Below are 22,009 nucleotides of genomic sequence, written 5' to 3' on the forward strand. Positions count from 1 at the left end.
TGCACCCCCCCTCGTGCTCCATCCCCCATGCTGCACACCCCTATCGTGCTCCATCCCCCATGCTGCGCACCCCCCCATCATGTTTCATCCCCCATTCTGGGCACCCCCCATCGTGTTTCATCCCCCCCATTCTGGGCACCCCCCATCGTGCTAAATCCCCCCCATGCTGCACCCCCCATCGTGCTCCATCCCCCATGGTGTGCACCCCCCATCGTGTTTCAACCTCCCATTCTGGGCACCCCCCATCGTGCTCCATCCCCCATGCTGCACTCCCCCATCGTGCTCCATCTCCCATGCTGCGAACCGCCCATCGTGTTTCATCCCCCCATTCTGGGCACCCCCCATCATGCTGCATCCCCCATGCTTCACCCCCCATCGTGCTCCATCCCCCATGCTGCAAACCCCTCAGAGAGGAGTATAATAGGAGGAGTATAATTGGAGGAGTTTTCCTGGGGGGAGGTGTACAGGTTCCTAACGTGGGGGGGCGTGGCCTAGCGGCATAGTGGGGGCGTGGCCTAGCGGCATAGTGTGGGGGTGTGGCCTGGCGCCATATTGTGAGGGGGCGTGGCCTAGCGCCATAGTGTGAGGGGTGTGGCCTAGCGCCATAGTGTGAGGGGCGTGGCCTAGCACCATAGTGTGAGGGAGCGTGGCCTAGCGCCATAGTGTGAGGGGGCGTGGCCTAGCACCATAGTGTGAGGGGGCGTGGCCTAGCGCCATAGTGTGAGGGGGCGTGGCCTAGATGCATAGTGTGAGGGGGCGTGGCCTAGCAGGATCGTGAGGGGGCGTGGCCTAGCTGCATAGTTTGAGGGGGCGTGGCCTAGCACCATAGTGTGAGGGGCGTGGCCTAGCGGCATAGTGTCAGGGGGCGTAACCTAGCGGCACAGTGTGAGGGGGCGTGGCCTAGATGCATATTGTGAGGGGCGTGGCCTAGCTGCATAGTGTGAGGGGGTGTGGCCTAGCTGCATAGTGTGAGGGGCATGGCCTAGCGGCATAGTGTCAGGGGGCGTAACCTAGCGGCACAGTGTGAGGGGGCGTGGCCTAGCGGCATAGTGTGAGGGGGCGTGGCCTAGATGCATAGTGTGATGGGGCGTGGCCTAGCTGCATAGTGTGAGGGGGTGTGGCCTAGCGGCATAGTGCGGGGGCGTGGCCTAGCGGCATAGTGCGGGGGTGTGGCCTAGCGGCATAGTGTCAGGGGGTGTGGCCTTGCGTCATAGTGTGAGGGCCGTGGCCTAGCTGCATAGTGTCAGGGGGCGTGGCCTAGTGACACAGTGTGAGGGGGCATGGCCTAGCGACATAGTATGAGGGGACGTGGCCTAGCGGCACTGCGTGGTCTAGCGGCATAGTGCAGAGGCGTGGCCTAGCGGCATAGTGTGAGGGGCGTGGCCTAGCGGCATAGTGTGAGGGGCGTGGCCTAGCGGTACCGCGTGAGGGGCGTAGCCTAGCAACCCTGCATGAGGGGACGTGGCCTAGCGGCACCGCGTGCGGGGGCGTGGCCTGGCCAAACGGCCAATCCATGCGGGGGCGGGGCCAGGCCGAGCCCAGCGGCCAATCCGTGGGGGGGCGGGGCCAGGCCGAGCCCAGCAGCCAATCCGACGGTTGTCACTGTAAGGACACAATTTTGGAGCAAGACAGACAGACAGACAGACAGACAGAATAAGGCAATTATATATATAGATGGCGAAGCCCACGTCATTTTTTTTGTTTGGAGGGGCAAAGAAATCCTGCATACAGTCCTGGAAGGAGGATGCTGAGCCTTGTAGTTCGACAGCTGCTGTCTGCTCTCCTGCATACACTATTTTATGGAGGATGCTGAGCCTTGTAGTTCTGCAGCTGCTGTCTGCTCTCCTGCATCCACTGGTGGATGGAGTATTCTGAGCCTTGTAGGTCTGCTCCCCCTGACTCTCCCTCCAGCATACAGTCCTGGATGGAGCATGCTGAGCCTAGTAGTTCTGCAGCTGTCTGATTAGATACACGGCTCAGCAGACAGTATCACACAGGAGAGGATTAGATACACGGCTCAGCAGACAGTATCACACAGGATAGGATTACATACACGGCTCAGCAGACAGTATCACACCGGACATGATTAGATACACAGCTCAGCAGACAGTATCACACAGGATAGGATTAGATACACGGCTCAGCAGACAGTATCACACAGGAGAGGATTAGATACACGGCTCAGCAGACAGTATCACACAGGATAGGATTACATACACGGCTCAGCAGACAGTACCACACAGGATAGGATTAGATAGACGGCTCAGCAGACAGTATCCCACAGGATAGGATTAGATACACAGCTCAGCAGACAGTATCACACAGGATAGGATTAGATACACGGCTCAGCAGACAGTATCACACAGGATAGGATTAGATACATGGCTCAGCAGACAGTATCACACAGGAGAGGATTAGATACACGGCTCAGCAGACAGTATCACACAGGATAGGATTACATACACGGCTCAGCAGACAGTACCACACAGGATAGGATTAGATACACGGCTCAGCAGACAGTACCACACAGGATAGGATTAGATACACGGCTCAGCAGACAGTATCCCACAGGATAGGATTAGATACACAGCTCAGCAGACAGTATCACACAGGATAGGATTAGATACACGGCTCAGCAGACAGTATCACACAGGATAGGATTAGATACATGGCTGAGCAGACAGAATCACACAGGATAGGATTAGATACACGGCTCAGCAGACAGTATCACACAGGATAGGATTAGATACACGGCTCAGCAGACAGTATCACACAGGAGAGGATTAGATACACAGCTCAGCAGACAGTATCACACAGGATAGAATTAGATACACAACCCTGCAGACAGTATCACCGGTACACACACAGGTACTCACATGCAGTGAAGCGCACACACACACACACACAGCAGCGGCGGGCAGAGCGGGGGCTGGGTAGAGGGGAGGGAGGAGGTGTCATTAGAGATGGTAACGGCGGGGGGAGGGGCGGCAGCAGTAGCGGGGCTGGGTAGAGTGGAGCAATGCTCTGCTGCACGTGACTCGCCCACCCCAGGGCTATGGGACACCCGATGCCGGGCCGGACTAGTCCGGGGGTAGTCAGTGGTGGCGGGGCCCGACTCCGTGGCCCTGGTGGGTGTCAGTTAAATATGGCTGGTGACTTGGGGTTTGTGTTCGTGACGCCACCTGTGGTATGCGGCTATTAAGCCGCCGCTGCTGTGTAAGGCCTCCGGGGTGATGATATGGCAGCAATGGTGGTACTGCTCCCCACAGGTGGAGCGGTGCCCCGGGGACACTGTTGGTGCTCGTGAGAGTCTATGGTGTTGTGTGGATAACACGGTGCAGGGCCGACAGGCAATGAAAAAAACAGGCACAAACAACAGTCTCTTTACCTTCTCCTCTTTTACTTCACAAATGGTTAGTCCTGGGAGACCGTTACAGGTGGTAGAGGGCTCCGGCCGGCCTGGAAGTAACTGAGATGTCGTTTTGGCCAGATGAGTATGAGGCCTACTCCTGTTCTTTTCCTTACTGTGATAGGACCCTGCTCTCTGGATTTAGCAATGGCCCTCTTGCTGCTGGGACCGGTGGTACGTCCCTTTCCCTCTGTGGTAGGCTGCACAGGCCCTCTCTGGTGCTTCTCTGCTGGAGTCCACACCGGGCCCTGATGATGCAGCTGTACCTTCGGGCTGTTTATGGGCCAGGTGCTTGCAGCTCTCCTGCCCTTCGGATTCGGCTACCAGGGAGTATTTTAGGCCCTGGTGGCCACAGACTCCGATGTCCGAGTCTCTTCTGTGCCTCTCTGCTCCTCCTGTTTCACTGGGCCAAGCTGCTCCAGCTCTAGGCCCCAGTTCCACAGGACAGCACACTCTGCGTCTGCACTCCGACCTGGCTATACCCTGCCTGCCTGTATACAACTACAATAGTCCTGAGAAGGACTTCTGGTCACACTGTTTGCAGCCCTGCTACGGAAATAACTATAAAGGGCCGCAAACCTTTCCCTGAAACAGCAACACTCTCCCTGCACTGACTGTCTGGATGGCTGTGTGCAGAGCATAGCGCGCCTGCCGGTATAAAGGCTCGGTCACGCTGTGCGGGCCGGCCAAATACTGCAATTCCACAACTAACAGGGCTGTCGCATTGCAGTGGTCTGCCAACCAATCCCTGCATGAGGGCTGGCTCTCAAAAGAGGGTCAACATGCAGGGATGAAGACCACGAGTATAGCACGAGTATCGCGAGATTACTCGGTACCCGCCGAGTAGCCCGAGTACAGTGATACTCGTGCGAGTACGGAGTAGTGACAAGCGTACTCACTCATCACTAATAATTATCCATAATGCATATTCACTGCTTTCCCCGCCCACCAGCGTCTCAGATTCTCTGCCATTGGACCACGCCCCCACTCTCTGAGACATCATCTGTGATTGGTTGGAATAAAAAATTATGTCTGTATCCTTATACTGATGATAAATAAATCTAATATATAAAGCTCAGTGTGTGTATGTATGTGTGTGTATGTCCGCTAAAGGATTCCGCACCGTCGCATTTACAATCATGAAATTTTGCACAGACACTTCATGTGACCCAGGGAACGTCATAGACTATGTTTGGGTGTGAAAAATTAACCCCGCGCTTTACAGTTACTCTCAAAAATCCTGCCTCCATTAATCTGAATGGAGCTGGGAGATACGGGCTATTAAAAGCAACTGTCAGTGGTTGCTATAGGAACAAAATAAACTGTTGGTATAAGAAGCTTATGTGTGAGTGAGAGACAGAAAAAGACAGACAGACCGAGACAGACGGATAAAGAGACAGAGAGATAGAGACAGAGACAGCCTCGGCACAGAGACAGCCCCGGCACAGAGACAGCCCCGGCACAGAGACAGACAGAGAGAGACAGACAGACACAGGCAGACACAGAGAAAGAGGGAGACACAGAGAGAGAGACAGACAGAGACTGCTACAGAGACAGACAGAGAAACTGATACAGACAGAGACAGACACACAGAGACAGACAGAAACTCGAAGAGAGATAGTTACTATCCCGGACAACGCTCGAGTACTACAGTTAGTCTAATATATAAAGCTCAGTGTATCTATGTATGTCTGTGTGTATGTCCACTAAAGGAATCAGCACCATCGCATTTACAATCACAAAATGTTGCACAGACACCCCATTTGACTCAGTGGACGTCATAGACTATGTTTTGAGGGGAAAATTTTAACCCCACGTTTTAGTTATTCGCCAAAGTATCTGCTTACAATAAAGTCAATGGAGCTGGGAGCTACAGGTCATTAATAGATGCTCTGATTGGTTGCTATAGGCAACGAAGGACATTCTTAGTGTAAGAAAATTTTGTGTCAGTTAATATAATTTCAGTAGCGAGACTGAGAGACAGACTGAGAGACAGAGACAAACTGAGAGACAGACTGAAAGAGAGACAAAAAAACAAACAGACTGAAAGAGACAGCTTAAGTGTCAGTTAATATGATTTTGGTGGAGAGACAGAGAGAGAGACATAGAGAGAAACAGAGAGACAGACAAAAAGTGACAGAGAGGCAGACAGGGAGAGAGACAGTCAGGGAAAGAGACAGACAGACCAAGAGACAGACAGAGAGACAGAAAGACAGACAGAGAGAGAGAGACAGACAGAGAGACAAGCAAAGAGAAACAGAGAGAGACAGTGAGAAATGGATAGAGAGAAACAGAGACAGACAGAGCATGACAGAGAGAGAAACAGAGAGACAGACAAAGAGCGTAGAGACAGACATTGAGAGGCAGACAGGGAGAGAGACAGAGAGATGCAGAGAGAGAGTTTCAGACATGGAAAGAGACAGAAAGACAGACAGAGGCAAAGAAAGACAAATAGAGACAGAAAGAAACAGAGAGACAGACAGAGAGAGACAGAGGGAGAGAGGCAAACAGAGAAGCAGACAGGGAGAGACAGATAGAGACAGAGAGAGACCGACAGAGAGGCAGACACGGATGGAGAGAGACAGACAGAGAGACAAAGAGACAGAGGGAGAAACAGAGAGACAGAGAGAGACAGAGAAACATAGAGAGACAGGTAGACAGGGAGAGAGACAGACAGAGAGGGAGACAGAGAGAACAACAGAGCGAATGGGAGAGACAGAGTGACACTTAGGTACTATCCAGAGGCAACGCTAGTAAATAAATAAAACAAATTGGTGTAGGGTCCCCCTGTATTGATACCAGCACAGATAAAGTCACGACTAAAGGCTGCAGCCCCAGCCATGCACTTATCGTGGCTGTGTATAAAAATAAGATGAACCCCATGCGGCTATTTTTAGAATAAATAATTTTAAAAAATGTTGTGCGGTTCCCCCCAATTTTGATACCTAGCCAAGATAAAGCATTACACCTAGGGGCTAGTATTCTCATGCTGGGGAGACCCATGCTTATTGAGCCCCAGCCTAAAAATAACCGCCTGCAGCTGCCCAGGGTTGTCACATCCATTAGATCCGACAATCCCTGTACTTTACCTGGCTCTTCCCGATTGCCCTAGTGCAGTGGCAATTGGTGTAATAAGGGCTTAATGGCAGCTCACAGCTGCCAATAAGCCCTAGATTAGTAATGGGAGGCATCTATGAGACCCTCCATTACTAACCTGTAAGTGATAATAAATAAACACAAACAACACAAAAAAAAGCTCTTTTACCATTTTATTCACCCCCAAAAAAAACAGGTCCGATGTAATCCACATGAGGTCCCACAATGATTCCAGCTCTGAGGACACCACGCACGGCCATAAAACAATGACCGCTCGCTGTGAGCTTCAAGCAGAGACTGAGTTGCAGTGATCAACGGTGATTTAACTCAGGTTAGTTGCGGTCACGGCTAGAGATTCCCATGGCCCTCCACTTGTGACCACAGCTAACCTAACCTCAGGGTACCTTCGGAGGTGAGGTTACTGAGTTCATTGAGGTCTCCTGAGGTTAGCGCCATGGTCATCTCCCTACTTTTTAGAGACTAGTGGCAGGTTTTGAACTGGAGCCTCTCATTTCCATCTGAGACTACATTTAAATGGTTTCCTTTCTTTTGGTGTTTCATGAGTTATTGTCAGTTTTGTTGCCAGCAGCTGATAGCAGTGCAGCTCAGCTGTAGCTGCTTTGAGCCCACAACTCCTTAGGTATAAGTAGTGGGTTTTTTCCTGGCAATACTTGCTGTTGATAGCATTTTTTCTCTACTGGCCATCCTGGTTGGAAGGAGCTGCTAGGGTACTGTCCTGTGCCCATCCTACTCCTACTTTGGAGTCTGTCTGCAGCAATGGATTTTGGTGTTTGTGCAGTCCTGTTTATCCCCCTGCCTGTCTTTCCCTTCCTTCCATGTTTATTAGTGCAATGGTGGGACTAGAGTTTCCCGCCAGCCATCTCACTAGCCCACATGTTTGCAGAGCTAGTGAGGGATTAGGTATCCGGCTTGGTGACAGGTTAAAATACCTTGTATAGGGATGCTAGAGAGCTTAGGTACAGCTTGGGGAGAGCGCAGGAGGTGTCCCTTCCTCCCTCAATACAGCTAGGGTCCCCACTGTTTAGGTGTCTCCTGTGTTTCCCTTTGTGTTTGCAGTTTTTTGTAGTGCAACAGATGCCCATAGGTCTGAATGCCAGTATCATGCTGTGCTTTCGGACTTCATCATCTCCAAGTGTGGCATTATCACAGCTGCAGCTCCTGCACACCTGATACGAGACCACAGAGCTGCGTTCTCAGGTGGTACAGTAGCTGCAACAAATTGCCATGTTTCTCGTCTCTGCTCATGCCCAGACACAGCCAGATCCCAAGACTGACCTCCCAGATAGGTTTTCTGGGGGAAGAGATAGATTCATAGTTTTCAGGGAAGCCTGTAAACTATATTTTCAGGGAGTGAAGAACAGAGAGTGGGGATTGTTGTTTCTCTGTTGAGTTGAGATCCCCAATCCTGGGTCTTCGCTCTACCGATCAACTCTCAGTCATTGCAGTTGGTGGACAATTTTTTGTGGCTTTGGCCTTGGTATACAGTGACCCTGATAGCGTCACACTCCCAGAGTCTAAAAAAACTGCCCTTATACTCCAATTAATTTATTAACTTCAAAATACCCAGGTCCAACATAATCCACACAAGGTCCCATGATGGTCCCAGCTCTGCTACATACTGAATTCAAAGCGCACGTGCACATTAGAAAACATGACCGCCTGCTGCGGCTTCAGGCAGAGACTGATTGAGCCGCAGCTGTGAGAAGTAAGTTAATGTGCGGTTACAGCTGGAGGTTCCCACGGTTCCCCCAGGTAAACTCATCTCATGTGTCCTGATTAAACTCAGTGACCTCACCTCAGGTGATCTTAGTTCAATCAGACCCGCTTTCCCTGACAGATAACTGTGTTTTTTGCCAAGAGATGCAGATTTGGTGCAGGAATTTGATGTATAAATTCCAGCACAAAATTTGCATCAACTAGCAGAAAACCGCACAAGAATGGTTTTGATTCAGTTCCGGTACGGTTTTCTGCCAGGAGATGCAAATTTGGTGCTGAAATGTCTGCACCAAACAAAACGCACTGAAACATCCGTCAAAATCATTTTTGCACATTATTTTGCCAGGAGTTGCTGATTTGGTGCTGAAGTTTATACAACAAATTTCTGCATCCAGTCTGCATATTCTAGGGAAAAAAAAGTATCAAAATGCAATGCAAGTTTTATGCAGTATGAATGCGATTTTTTTTTTTTTTTTTTGGTGCAGGAATTTGAATTTGGTGTATAAATTCCAGCACCAAATCTGAATCACCTGACAGAAAACTGCACAAAAAACATGGTTTTGACACAGTTTCGGTGTGACTTTTTTTCCCAGGAGATACAAAGTTGGTGCAGAAATCTGATAAAGACGTTTCTGCACCAAATCTGCATCTCCTGTTATAAAATTGCACCTAGACTGCATTTTTTCACCAGGAGGTGCAGATTTGGTGGTGTTCCAAAATTCTAATGGTGCTCCTTCCCTTCCGAGCCCTGCTGTGTGTCCAAACAGAGGTTTCTGACCATGTGGGGTATCAGTTCACTCAGAAAAAACTGAAACAATTTTTGGGGTCCATTTTGTCATTCTATTTCTTGTAAAAGTGAATGAATTGGAGATAATGTAACATTTTTAGGGAAAATGTAATCTTTTTTTTTTTTTTTTTCATTTCACTTTGCATTCATTCCTGTGAAGCGCCTGAAGGATTAATAAACTTTGGATGTTGTTTTGAGCACTTTGAGGGGTACAGTTTTTAGAATGCTGTCACTTTTGGGTATTTTCAGTCACATAGGCCCCTCAAGTCACCGCAAATGTGATGTGGTCCCTAAAAAATTGTTTTTGTAAATTTCGTTATAAAAATGAGAAATTGCTGCTAAACTTTTAACCCTTCTAACTTCCTAAAAGGAAAAAAAATGTTTTAATAATTGTGCTTATGTAACATAGACATGTGGGATATGTTATTTATTAACTACTTTATGTGACCTAACCCTGTGGTTTAAAGGCATAAAAAGTAAAAAATTTGAAAATTGTGAAATTTTCGTAAACATTTCTAATTTTTTTCACAAATAAACACAAAAAGTATTGTCCTAAATTTAATTTTACTATCATGAAGTACTATATGCCATGAAAAAACAGTCTTAGAATCACCGGGATGCGTTGACGTGTTCCAGAGTTATTACTTCAAAAAGAGACACTGGTCAGATTTCTAAAATTTGGCCTGGTCATTAAGGTCAAAATTGGCTCCGTCATTAAGAGGTTAAGCCACCATTTGTTTTGTACTTGCCCTTATTAATTAAGGTAGTTTTTATATAGATTATGACTTTTATTCTATCTCTCTATTTTTTTATCTTACAGATGGATTTGACCAACTCGACAAGAATAATGCTCACGTTTTGTTGCTCCATCTTTGAATACCTTCATGTTTTAATGCTTTCTTTTTCTGTGGTACCACACATTATAAAGATTTAAGAATGTGCTACTTTGAATTCATTAAAATTTGCTATGTTTACTGTAGTTGTCATGCCCAGGATTGAAGATCATGGGGCTATATGTTTAGCTATCAGACCTCCTCATTATAACCCACCACTAGCATAGTTGAGCTTCCCTCTTTCCCTTGGCTACCACAATAAAATAGGGTTTGTTTTTCTAAACTGTACTTGAGTATAGCAGTTATGGTAAGTTCTTCTGACATGAAAGGCAACAGGTTTAATGCACCAAATAATCAGCAGGGTGATTGCGTGATTCTTTATCCTGAGTGCACAAGGGTGTAATTATCCTGTAATTCAGGGACAAATAGTTCCACATGCCTCCCACACAACCACTCTATGGGGCAACACCACAATGGGCATCATGTCTGTGGCTTTGTTTCTGTCTACTCTATAGGCTATGACAGTAGCAGGCTACAAAATTCCAAAATTGCTATATAACTTTTTACATTTAAGGCTGTGTGCCCATGATCAGTATTCACAGCGTTTTGGATGCAGTGTGTTTTCACTGTGTCCAAAATATTGTGTTCTACAGTACAAGCACACTGGTTGGAATTTCCAGAAATCCTGTGCCCACTGAGCATATTTTCCCGCAGCAGAAAATGCCATGTTTTCTAGCATCCTGAGCCGTGGCATATCAAATTATGCTGCGGAGCCGTGAGTGTTCTGCGCAGGGAGAACAGATAGAAAGTCCACAATTGCCCAAACACTAATTGTGGGCACAGACAGCTGCGTTGTCATGCGTAGAGCACTCGCGGCTGCAGTGTCCTGCGTAGAGGAGAACACTTGTGGCTGCAGTCTCCTGTGGAGAGCACTCGTGGATACAAATAAAAAAAGATTCTACACACTTTTCCCCAAGAAACAATATGTATTCTCAAATCGACTAGTTTTTAGAAGATAAAACTGCCCTAAATTTATGTACGAATACGAACATTGGCTACATTACATGGTCGGACGATGCCCCAATTACTCTTGAAATAGCTGATTAACATTTTCCCCTCTTCCATCTTCCTGGAGACTAAATAATTACCTATTGAAATCCCCACAAACTAGATATTCAGCGATTAAGGAAATCTTAGATAAAATTTCCCTGCTAGAACACACAAACAAGAACTGCACGACTCAATATCAGTCCTTGGAGTTGAAATCCCTTTGGAATGACTTGAGGACTAATTTATTGTTTACTTATGACAAAAACATGAATAAATGTAAGGTAAATAAAATTTTATGCTTAAGGGGATAGAGCAAGTTCTCTTTTAGCTCGCACGGTCAGAAAGTCTATTGCTAGAACTAGGATAGAATACCTGGAAGATCAAACTGGAGGCAAAATCATCAACCCAACTGAGATTTCTAAAGGCGACATTACATGCTACGGTATATCGTGCAATCGCATGAGCGATCGCACCCGCCCCTGTCGTTTGTGCATCACGGGCAATTCATTGCCCGTGGCGCACAATGTCGTTAATCCCTGTCACACGTACTTACCTCCCTAACGATGTCGCTGTGGGTGGCTAACATCCTCTTCCTGAAGGGGGAGGGACGTTCGGCGTCACAGCGACGTTACACAGTGGCCGCCCAATAAAAGCGGAGGGCCGGAGATGAGCAGCCGGAACATCCCGCCCACCTTCTTCCTTCCTCATTGCTGGCGGGATGCAGGTAAGCTGTGTTCGTCATTCCTGGAGTGTCAAACGTAGCGATGTGTGCTGCCTCAGGAACGACGAACAATCGGCGCGCAGAAGAAGGAACGACATTATGAAAATGAACGACGTGTCAACGAGCAACGATAAGGTGAGTATTTTTGCTCGTTAACAGTCGTTCGGACGTGACACACGCTACGACATCTCTAGAGTAGAGCGTGGTTCGTGGTTCTCCAGTTCGCGGTTCGAGTGATTTTAGGGGGTGTTCTAGATCGAACTAGAATTCGAGCTTTTTGCTAAAAGTTCGATAGCTCGAGTTCCGTTCTCGAACGGTTCTAGCAGCAAAAAGCCGAGCTAATTCCTAGCTGTCCCACTGGTGCCAAGCTATTTCTAGCACCTCTGCATTGCACCCTCAAACTCATTTTTACTAAGCCATTATAATAGCAAACACTGAGGAAACTTAGTGGCATCCTAAAAGTGGCTGTTGGACTTTATTAGTGTCCCTCTGGTGCCAAGCTATTTCTAGCACCTCTGCATTGCACCCTCAAACTCATTGTTACTAAGCCATTATAATAGCAAACACTGAGGAAACTTAGTGGCATCCTAAAAGTGGCTGTTGGACTTCATTAGTGTACCACTGGTGCCAAGCTATTTCCATCACCTCTGCATTGCACCCTCAAACTCATTTTTACTAAGCTATTAGAATAGCAAACTGTGCTGCCAGTTTAAGGGCCATAATTGCATTGTCGGGGATAGTTATTGTTGTTTATTCTGCTGTCAATAAAGTAGACCACTGCTGCAATCTACACCACCTCTCAATTTTTGCTACCACATTTTAAGTGCACAATCTTGTTTCAATCAAAATGAGTGGCAAAATGACAGATGTTGGTGGAAAGGGGAACAGGCGTGTTGGAAAAGGAAAAAAAGTTTGTGTCCGTGGGGAAGGTGGCAAAGCTCCATTAACATCTGCTGAAGATAGGCCATCTACCAGCAAAAGTAAGATGTCTACTACTTTCCGTGGACAATCCGATGTGCTCCCTTTTTTACGGACACGAAGAACTGGAACAAAGGTAGATGTTGCTCAAAAAAAGAAAATGCTTGAATGGATCTCAAGTGGTCCAACAAGTGCCCTCTCCTCCACCTCAACTACCGCATCCAAAAAACACCAGTCCTCTGAGTTGTCATTCCAATCACACTTGCTTTCTCCAAGCTCTCAAGTCTCCATCCTCCCTGCACAGTATGGTGTAACAGAGATGGCTGAGTCTGCAGAGCTGTTCAGTCACACTAGCCTGGGAATCAGAGGTCTGCTCCCAAGCTACAGTGAGTACAGACCAGGAAATGGTCTGCAGTGATGCCCAGAACCTTTGTGACTCAGATTCAGGCAGTGAGGAACAACTTTCTGAGCATAATGTTGATCCTTATTCACAAACTGTAACACCTGTTGTTATAGACAATGAGGAACATACTGATGACGATGAGATGCAGATACCAGATTGGGATGACAACTTAAATATTCAGTCAGGGCAGGAAGAAGCTCGGTCTGAGGGGGAGGGGAGTGCAAACACAACGCTTGATGAGGAAGTTCTAGATCCCACCTACTGTCAACCCACAGTCAGGCACCCGAGGAGGTCAACAGAGGCGGTGGAGGAGGATGCAACTGACGACAAAGTTACCTTGCACCTTCCTGGACAGAGGAGGAGTACTGGTAGCACGTCTACAACTGCATCCTCAGCCACCTCTGATCACTAATCGGGGGGGCTAAGCAGGTCGCATGCCCTCTAAGCCTTGCCTAGCCTGGTCCTTTTTTGACCTAGCAAAGGATCGCCCAAATCATGTGATCTGTAAAATTTGTCGGGAATCTGTTAGTAGAGGCCAAAACCTCCGCAGTTTGACAACTTCTTCCATGAATCGTCACATGAATAAATATCATATGTCCGAGTGGGAAGCTCACCGTGCTGCAATGCGGCCTAGCGGAGCGGACCATCCACCGCCTGCCCCTTCCAGTGCATCCGCGCGCTCTTCATCTTCTCGGACTGTGGGGACAGCTGTCACACCTGGTTTTCTACGCACAACTTCCACCACTGTAACCGCAACAGGCAGTTTGCTTGGTAGGTCGTCAGTTGGTTTGGAAGGGGAAAGAAGTGCGTGTGTACAGCTCTCTCAGACATCGATAGCACCAACGTTGGATGAAGGCAACATCATGTCTACACCTGCATTTTTCCAGGGACACCCTACTCACCACCGTCTACACACAGCAACCAGATCTCTGTCCCTCAGATGTGGACAAATAAAAGGCCATTTCCTGCGACCCATGACAAAGCTAAGAGGTTGACTTTATCCCTCTGTAAGCTCTTGGCTAATGAAATGCTGCATTTCCACCTGGTGGACACACAGGATTTTAGAGACCTTATGTCTGTCGCTGTGCCCCAGTACCAGATGCCCAGTCGCCACTACTTCTCTAAGAAAGGTGTGCCTGCGCTACACCAGCATATCGCACATAACATCACCGCTTCCTTGAGAAACTCTGTGTGTGAACGGGTGCATTTCACCACCGATACTTGGACCAGTAAGCATTAACAGGGACGTTACATGTCGCTGACTGGGCACTGGGTAACTATGGTGATAGATGGTGAAGGGTCTGCTGCACAAGTCTTGCCGTCCCCACGACTTGTGTGCCAATTCCCTGTCTGTCCAAGTTCCTCCACTGCTTCTGCCTCCTCAACCTCGTCTGGGTCCTCCACCTCCGCCCCAAGCCTGCCTGGTCAGGCCACCAGCATTCTAACTGTGCAGAAGGAATCACGCACCCCTCATTACTATGCTGGCAGCAGAGCGCAACGGCATCAGGCGGTCTTTATCTTGAAATGTCTTGGAAATAAGAGTCACACAGCGGCTGAGTTGTGGGCAGCTCTGGAGACTGAGTTTGGTAAATGGTTGTCTCCACTCAACCTGCAGCCTAGTAAGGCCGTGTGTGCCAATGCTGCAAACATGGGTGCGGCCCTTCGCCTGGTCAAGGTGACACACGTACCTTGTATGGCTCAAATGTTCAACCTTGTTGTCCAGCAATTTTTAACACACTATCCCAGCCTAGATGGCCTTCTGAACAGGGCACGAAAACTGTCTGCTCACTTCCGCCTTCAACCGCCGCATCTGAGCGACTTGCATCGCTCCAGAAGTCTTTCGGCCTGCCGGTTCATCGCCTGAAATGCGATGTGCCGACACACTGGAATTCGACTCTCCACATGTTACAGCGACTGTGGCAGCACCCCCGAACCCTGGTGCAATACGTCATGACGTATAGCCTGGGCCAACAAGATGCAGAGGTGGGGCAGATCACCCTGATGGAGTGGTCTCAGATCAAGGACCTATGCACCCTTCTGCACAGTTTCGACATGACGACGAATATGTTTAGCGCTGACAATGCTATTATCAGCATGACAATTCCAGTCATTCACATGCTGGAGCACACGCTAAACACTATTCGGACTCAGGGGTTGGAACAACAGGAAGGGGAGGAACTACAGGAGGATTCATATGCACAAGAGACAACAACATCACCAAGGTCCAGACGTTCATCATCACCAAGGCGGCAGGCATGGGACCATGGGGGACAGGGATCAACAAGGGCACAAGGTAGCAGGCGAAATGTTGAGGAAGGTGCAGGAGAACATGAAGAAATGGAGGACGAACTGTCCATGGACATGGAAGACTCAGCGGATGAGGGAGACCTTGGTCAAATTTCAGTTGAAAGAGGTTGGGGGGAGATGTCAGAGGAAAAAAGAACGGTTAGCACCTCTATGCCACAAACACAGCGTGCTCTTGGCCTGCATGGCTGCGCCAGAATCATGAGCGCCTTCTTGCTGCACTACCTCCAACATGACCCTCGTATTGTCAAAATTAGAAGTGATGATGAGTACTGGCTTGCCACATTATTAGATCCCCGGTACAAGTCCAAATTTTGTGACATAATTCCAGCCATAGAAAGGGACGCACGTATGCAGGAGTATCAGCAGAAGCTGTTACTCGATCTTAACTCAGCTTTTCCACCAAACACCCGTGGTGCACGGAGTGAATCTCCCAGTTGTAACTCGACAAACATGGGACGGTCTCGTCATCTTCAACAGTCTACCCGAACCAGCAGCACCGTATCTGGTGCTGGTAACAGCAATTTTATTGTATCTTTTCATAATTTTTTTAGACCATCCTTTGCAAGGCCACCAGAGACAACAAGTCTGACACATAGTGAACGGCTAGAGAGGATTATACAGGAGTATCTCCAAATGAACATCGATGCCATGACTTTGCAAATGGAGCCTTGCTCATTTTGGGCTTCAAATCTTGAAAAATGGCCAGAGCTCTCCACTTACGCCTTGGAGATCTTGTCGTGTCCAGCTGCCAGCGTTGTCTCTGAACGTGTCTTCAGTGCTGCTGGGTGTGTGCTGACAGATAAGCGCACGCGTCTGTCCAGTGACAATGTGGACAGACTAACGTTCATCAAAATGAACAAGTCATGGATCCACAAGGAATTTACTACCCCTGTGTCATCCTGGGGAGAGTAAATGCTTGTGTATTTTGAATGTGCTTGATCCAAATCTACCTGTGAAGTGTACAACTGGGGCACAAGTGCTGCCACTGAAGGGGTGGGTGTCTGCGTGGCCCAATTTTTGGAAAAAAGGGAGACTCCGCTTGGAGTAACCCTTGCTTGCAGTGTTTTTAAAAAGGAGCCAAGATGAACAAGTCATGGTTCAGCAAAGCCTTTGCTACCTACCCCGGTGTCATCCTGGGGACAGTTAAGGATGGCGTATTTTTGAATGTGCTTATAGTTTACTCTAATTGGTAAATTTATATTTATCTAAGCGCAATGTTGTAATGTCTCTGGCAGTGGTATTAGGTATTAGACTGCTATAAAAAGAGGTGAAAACCAGCACTACCATGCAGTAAAATGCAAAAGAGTCTTTCTTTAGTGAAGTTGCATTAAAGGGATAAATCCAAAATTGTCATGTACTTTTGGATTCTTTATTCCTTTAATGGAATTCCAATAAAGACTTTTTTGGTTTTTACCACATGCTAGTGTTGGTTTTTGCCTTCTTTATAGTTCACCCTGTGTGCACCAGCGGATCACCAGCACCCATCGGTGGGATTCCTCAGAGCGATATCTACAGCAACAGCAAGGGATGGTAAGCTATTGACCCTGACTTTCCTATTAGGCCATTTCACCCATTTTGCTACTGTGGGTTAAACCTCACCTATTTCATCTATATTCTTTACCAAACCTGGTCTTTTGAGATAAGTTGTTCAGAAAAATGTACTATCTATATCTTCTCAAGCTCTTCTGAACCACTACCATTTGATGAATTCCAAATTGAGGGAGACAAAAAGCGTAGATAGGGTGTTACCCGAGTAGTGTAGTGGATATGAAGGGATCAGGAAGGCTCACGTCACCTATAGTAGTTGTGAAAGTGACAACCACTGTATAAACATGTAGCAATGGCTTCTGCAGCTACCCGGTGGAAGATGATAGGGGTAAATCAATGAAGGGGTTAAACGCCGGGCTGCCATTGAAAAAAATCCAAGATCAAATAGATAGGAATCGTCATATTTATTGTCTACAGATTTCAGACATTATTCTCCTTCTTCAGGACCAAAAATCACATACATGTCATTTTTGGTCCTGAAGAAGGAGAATAATCGCTGAAAGGTGTAGATGAATAAATATCACAATTTCTATCTTTTTGGTCTTGGATTTTCTACAACAGCAGTGCAGCATTTAACCCTTTCCTTGAACTCTACCTATCCTTTCATTAATTCCTTGAGAGATATGGACAAGCCAACTTTCTATAAACACAGCAATGTGTTACCAATTTGGCTCAGAGCATATCTCCATTGGGTTCTTAAAACTTGCACAACTTTTATATACCATTTACTTATCTAAACCTTTGACCAAGGCAGATACACTTCTAGAGTCTCTATTCAGTTGTAAGCATAAAGCCTAAAGGGTAGGAGATATTCTTGTCTTGATAGAGTAAAAATGAAAAGACGTGAAAAACATATACTTCTCCTCAGTTGTTAGCACTAGGGATTGATATATTCAATCCAGCTTACTACACTCCAGAAAGGCTAAAGTACATAGACGTTTCTCCATGTGATATGAATTGTAGGTCTAAGCAGAGATGGAGTCATTTATTTACTCGGTGTGGTCGTACCCTAAAGTATTGTACTTCCATTTTGTTAGGAAGTGTTTCTGTTCATGCATGAGCAATATGAGTTTCCTACAGTATTCTCCCTACAAATATGTCCCAATGTATAAAATTGTATATTCTACTAGGAAGTGTGCATACAAATTTGTAAATATATGGGGAAGTTGGCTTCCTTCAAGTGTACATGGCACTGTAAGAAAATCGACTGAGAGAGTGAGAGAGTGAGAGGCTAGAGGTACAGTTGAAACCAGAAGTTTACACACACTATCTAAAAAGACACATCTGCATGTTTTTCTCACTATCTGACATGAAAACAGAATAAACCTTTCCCCTTTTAGGGCAATTAGGAACCAAAATTATTTATATTTTCGAAATGCCAGAATAATGAAATAGTGGTTTCTAGCGCGGTATATAAACCCGTCTTTTCACTCCGAACATTTTAACTCTTTCCAACGGGGCCGCAGCTTCAACCACTTCAGCACTCACACAAGTCTGCACAGGGGTTGTGACTGTCACAACCTGATCAGGTGAGTGTATTCATCCCCTTTTTGCCTTAAACCTATATACCGGGTAAGACCCTATTTCTTGCGCCTTTTCCCTCCTCAGATTCTCTCTTCAGAATAATGAAAGAGAGAGAATGTTTTAAGGCATTTTTTATTATTTTCTGCAAAGTCAAAAGTTTACATACACTGAGTACTATGCCTTTAAACAATATGGGACAGCCCGTATGATGATATCATGTCTTTGGAAACTTCTGATAGGTTTATTGACAAGATCTAAGTTAATTAGAGACACACCTGTGAATGTATTTTATGCACACCTGAAACACACTGCTTTGTGTGTAGCATCATGGTAAAGTCAAAAGAAAACAGCCAAGATCTCAGGACTTGCACAAATCTGGTTCAGCCTTGAGTGCAAATTCCAGATACCTAGAGGTTCCTCGCTCATCTGTAGAAACAATTATACGGAAGTACAAACAATATGGGAATGTTCAGCCATCATACCATTCAAGAAGGAGACGGGTTCTGTGTACCAGAGATTAACCTGCTTTGGTCATAAATTTGTATATCAACCTAAGAACAAAAGCAAAAGACCTTGTGAAGATGCTGTCGGAAGCTGTCAAGATTGTGTCATTATCCACAGTGAAACCAGTATTGTATGAAGATGGGCTGAAAGGCCACTCTGCAAGGAAGAAGACAATACTCCAAATGAAACATAAAAAAGTCAGATTAATGTTTGCAAATGCACACAGAAACAAAGACCTTAATTTTTGGAGACATGTCCTGTGGTCTTACGAAACAAAAATGTAAATGTTTGGCCATAATGACCATTGTTACGTTTTCGAGAAAAAAGGGAGGAGCTTTGATGCCTATGAACACAATCCCAACTGTGAAACATGGGGGTGGCAGCATCATGTTGTGGGGTTGTTTTGCTACAGGAGGGACTGGTGCACTTCACAAAATGGATGGCATCATGAGGAAAAAAATTATGTGACAATACTGAAGCAACATCTCAAGACATCAGTCAGGAAATTAAAGCTTGGGAGGAAATGGGTCTTCATAATGGCCAATGACCTGAAGCTACTGCCAAACTGGTTACAAAGTTGCTTAAGGATAACACAGTCAATGTTTTGGAGTGGCCATCACAAAGTCCTGATCTCAATCCTATGGAAATTTTATGGGCAAAGCTGATAAGGCCGGTGTAAGCAAGGTGGCCTACAAACATGGCACAGTTACACAGTTCTGTCTGAAGGAATAGGCCCAAATTCCTACCAACTATTGAGAAGCTTGTGGAAGGGTATTCAAAACATTTGACCCAAGTCACACAGTTTAAGGGCAATGGTACCAAATACTGATGAAATCTTTGTAAACATTTGATTTTGCAGAAAGTAATAAAAAGGCTTTAAAACATTCTCTCTCTCTCATTATTCTGGCATTTGGCAAATATAAATAATTTTGGTTCTAAATTAACCTAGGAACGCTTTATTATGATTTCATGTCAGATAGTGAGAAAAACATGCAGATGTGTCTTTTTAGATAGTGTATATAACCTTCTGGTTTCAACTGTAGGTGTGTCTTATATGGTGTGAGTGTATGATTAATACAGTGGGTACGGAAAGTATTCAGACCTCTTTAAATTGTTCATTCTTTTTTTCCTTGCAGCCATTTGGTAAATTCAAAAAAAGTTCCTTTTTGTTTTCTCATTAATGTACACTCTCATCTTGACTAAAAAAACACAGAAATGTAGACATTTTTGCAAATTTATTAAACAAGAAAAACTGAAATATCACATGGTCATAAGTATTCAGACCCTTTGCTCAGTATTGAGTAGAAGCACCCATTTGAGCTAGTACAGCCATGAGTCTTCTTGATAATGATGCAAGAAAATTTTCACACCACGATTTGGGGATCCTCTGACATTCTTCCTTGCAGATCCTCTCCAGTTACATTAGGTTGGATGGTGAACGATGGTGGACAGACATTTTCAGGTCTCTCCAGAGATGCTCAATTGGGTTTAGGTCAGGGCTCTGGCTGGGCCAGTCAAGAATGATCCCACAGTTGTTCTGAAGCTACTCCTTTGTTATTTTAGCTGTGTACTTAAGGTCATTGTCCTGTTGGAAGGTGAACCTTCGGCCAAGTCTGAGGTCCAGAGCACTCTAGAAGAGGTTTTCTTCCAGGATATCTCTGAACTTGGCCGCATTCATCTTACCTTCAATTGCAACCAGTTATCCTGTCCCTGCAGCTGAAAAACACCCCCATAGCATGATGCTCCCACCACCATGTCTCACTGTTGGGATTGTGTTCGGCAGGTGATGAGCAGTAACTGGTTTTCTCCACACATACCACTTAGAATTATCCCCAAAAAGTTCTATCTCTTTTTGGAAACTCTATGCGGACTTTCATATGTCTTGCACTGAGGAGAGGCTTCCGTTGGGCCACTCTGCCATAAAGGCCCAACTGCTGGAGGGCTGCAGTGATAGTTGACTTTGTGGAACTTTCTCTAATCTATCTACTGCATTTCTGGAACTCAGCCACAGTGATATTGTGGTTCTTATTTACCTCTCTCACCAAGGCTCTTCTGCCACGATTGCTCAGTTTGATAGTTTGATTGGACGGCCAGATCTAGGAAGCATTCTGGTGGTCCCACACTTCTTCCATTTAAGGATTATGAAGTCCACTGTGCTCTTAGAAACCTTGAGTACTGCAGAAATTCTTTTGTAACCTTGGCCAGATCTGTGCCTTCCCACAATTCTGTTTCTGAGCTCCTTGTGCAGTTCCTTTGACTTCATGATTCTCATTTGGTCTGACATGCAATCTGAGCTATGAGGTCTTATAGAGACAGGTGTGTGCCTTTCAAAATCAAGTCCTATCAGTTTAATTAAACACAGCTGGACTCCAATGAAGGACTAGAATCATCTCAAGGAGCATCACAAGGAAATGGACTGCATGTGACTTAAACATGAGTGTCTGAGCAAAAGGTCTGAATACTTATGACCATGTGATATTTCAGTTTTTCTTGTTTAATGAATTTGCAAAAATATCTACATTTCTGGGGTTTTTTCTGTCAAGATGGGGTGCAGAGTGCACATTAATGAGAAAAAAATGAACTTTTTTCAATTCACCAAATGGCTGCAATGAAACAAACAGTAAAAAATGTAAAGGGGTCTGAATACTTTCCGTACCCACTGTATCTCTGAGTTTCTTAATATTAATATTTCCGATTTAAAAAGTTCTATATATACAGCATATGGAACCTGATGTGTTAACTATATACCTTTCTTCTATTACTGGCCTCCATGATGTATTAAATGCATTGTATTGCCTTTTATGTTAGTTACCAACATGATAAGGTTTATGTAAATTCAAGATGTTCAAGTATATCAAGCATTGTTGGGTTGTTTTGTTAAAGTAAAGTTTGTTGTATATTTTTGTCAAAATTTTAATAAAACCATTTAAAAAAAGGAGCTGCTCAGTGCTCATCTCTAATTAGAGGGAATCGCTGAACTTCGCTCTCTGTTATCTCATGTACGTCTGTACTGTTGACTGTGTACTTTTTACACTGTGTTCTCTTGCCACAAAAAACTAAACAAATAAAAATCTTTTGAAATGGTGGAAAGAGAATCACGGTACATCGTGTAAATGCACTCACCATATATACCCATCAGAATGAGCAACATCAAACGCAAGCACATATCATC

General features: G+C 45.8%; 1 protein-coding gene across 2 annotated transcripts in view; it reads left to right on the forward strand.

The window, feature by feature from the left end:
* LOC142245128 (putative methyltransferase DDB_G0268948) overlaps positions 1-10,141 on the forward strand; it is a 108,353-nt gene extending 98,212 nt beyond the window's left edge. The window contains exon 8 of one of the 2 annotated variants that reach the window (XM_075317485.1): positions 9,850-10,139. The gene's annotated coding sequence lies outside the window, so the exon portion shown is untranslated. Of the gene's footprint in view, positions 1-9,849 lie in introns of both variants that reach the window. The other variant, XM_075317486.1, reaches the window with a different exon arrangement.
* Positions 10,142-22,009: the final 11,868 nt, after the last annotated feature.

The sequence above is a fragment of the Anomaloglossus baeobatrachus genome, chromosome 7, assembly GCF_048569485.1.
Source record: "Anomaloglossus baeobatrachus isolate aAnoBae1 chromosome 7, aAnoBae1.hap1, whole genome shotgun sequence".
Taxonomy (NCBI): domain Eukaryota; kingdom Metazoa; phylum Chordata; class Amphibia; order Anura; family Aromobatidae; genus Anomaloglossus; species Anomaloglossus baeobatrachus.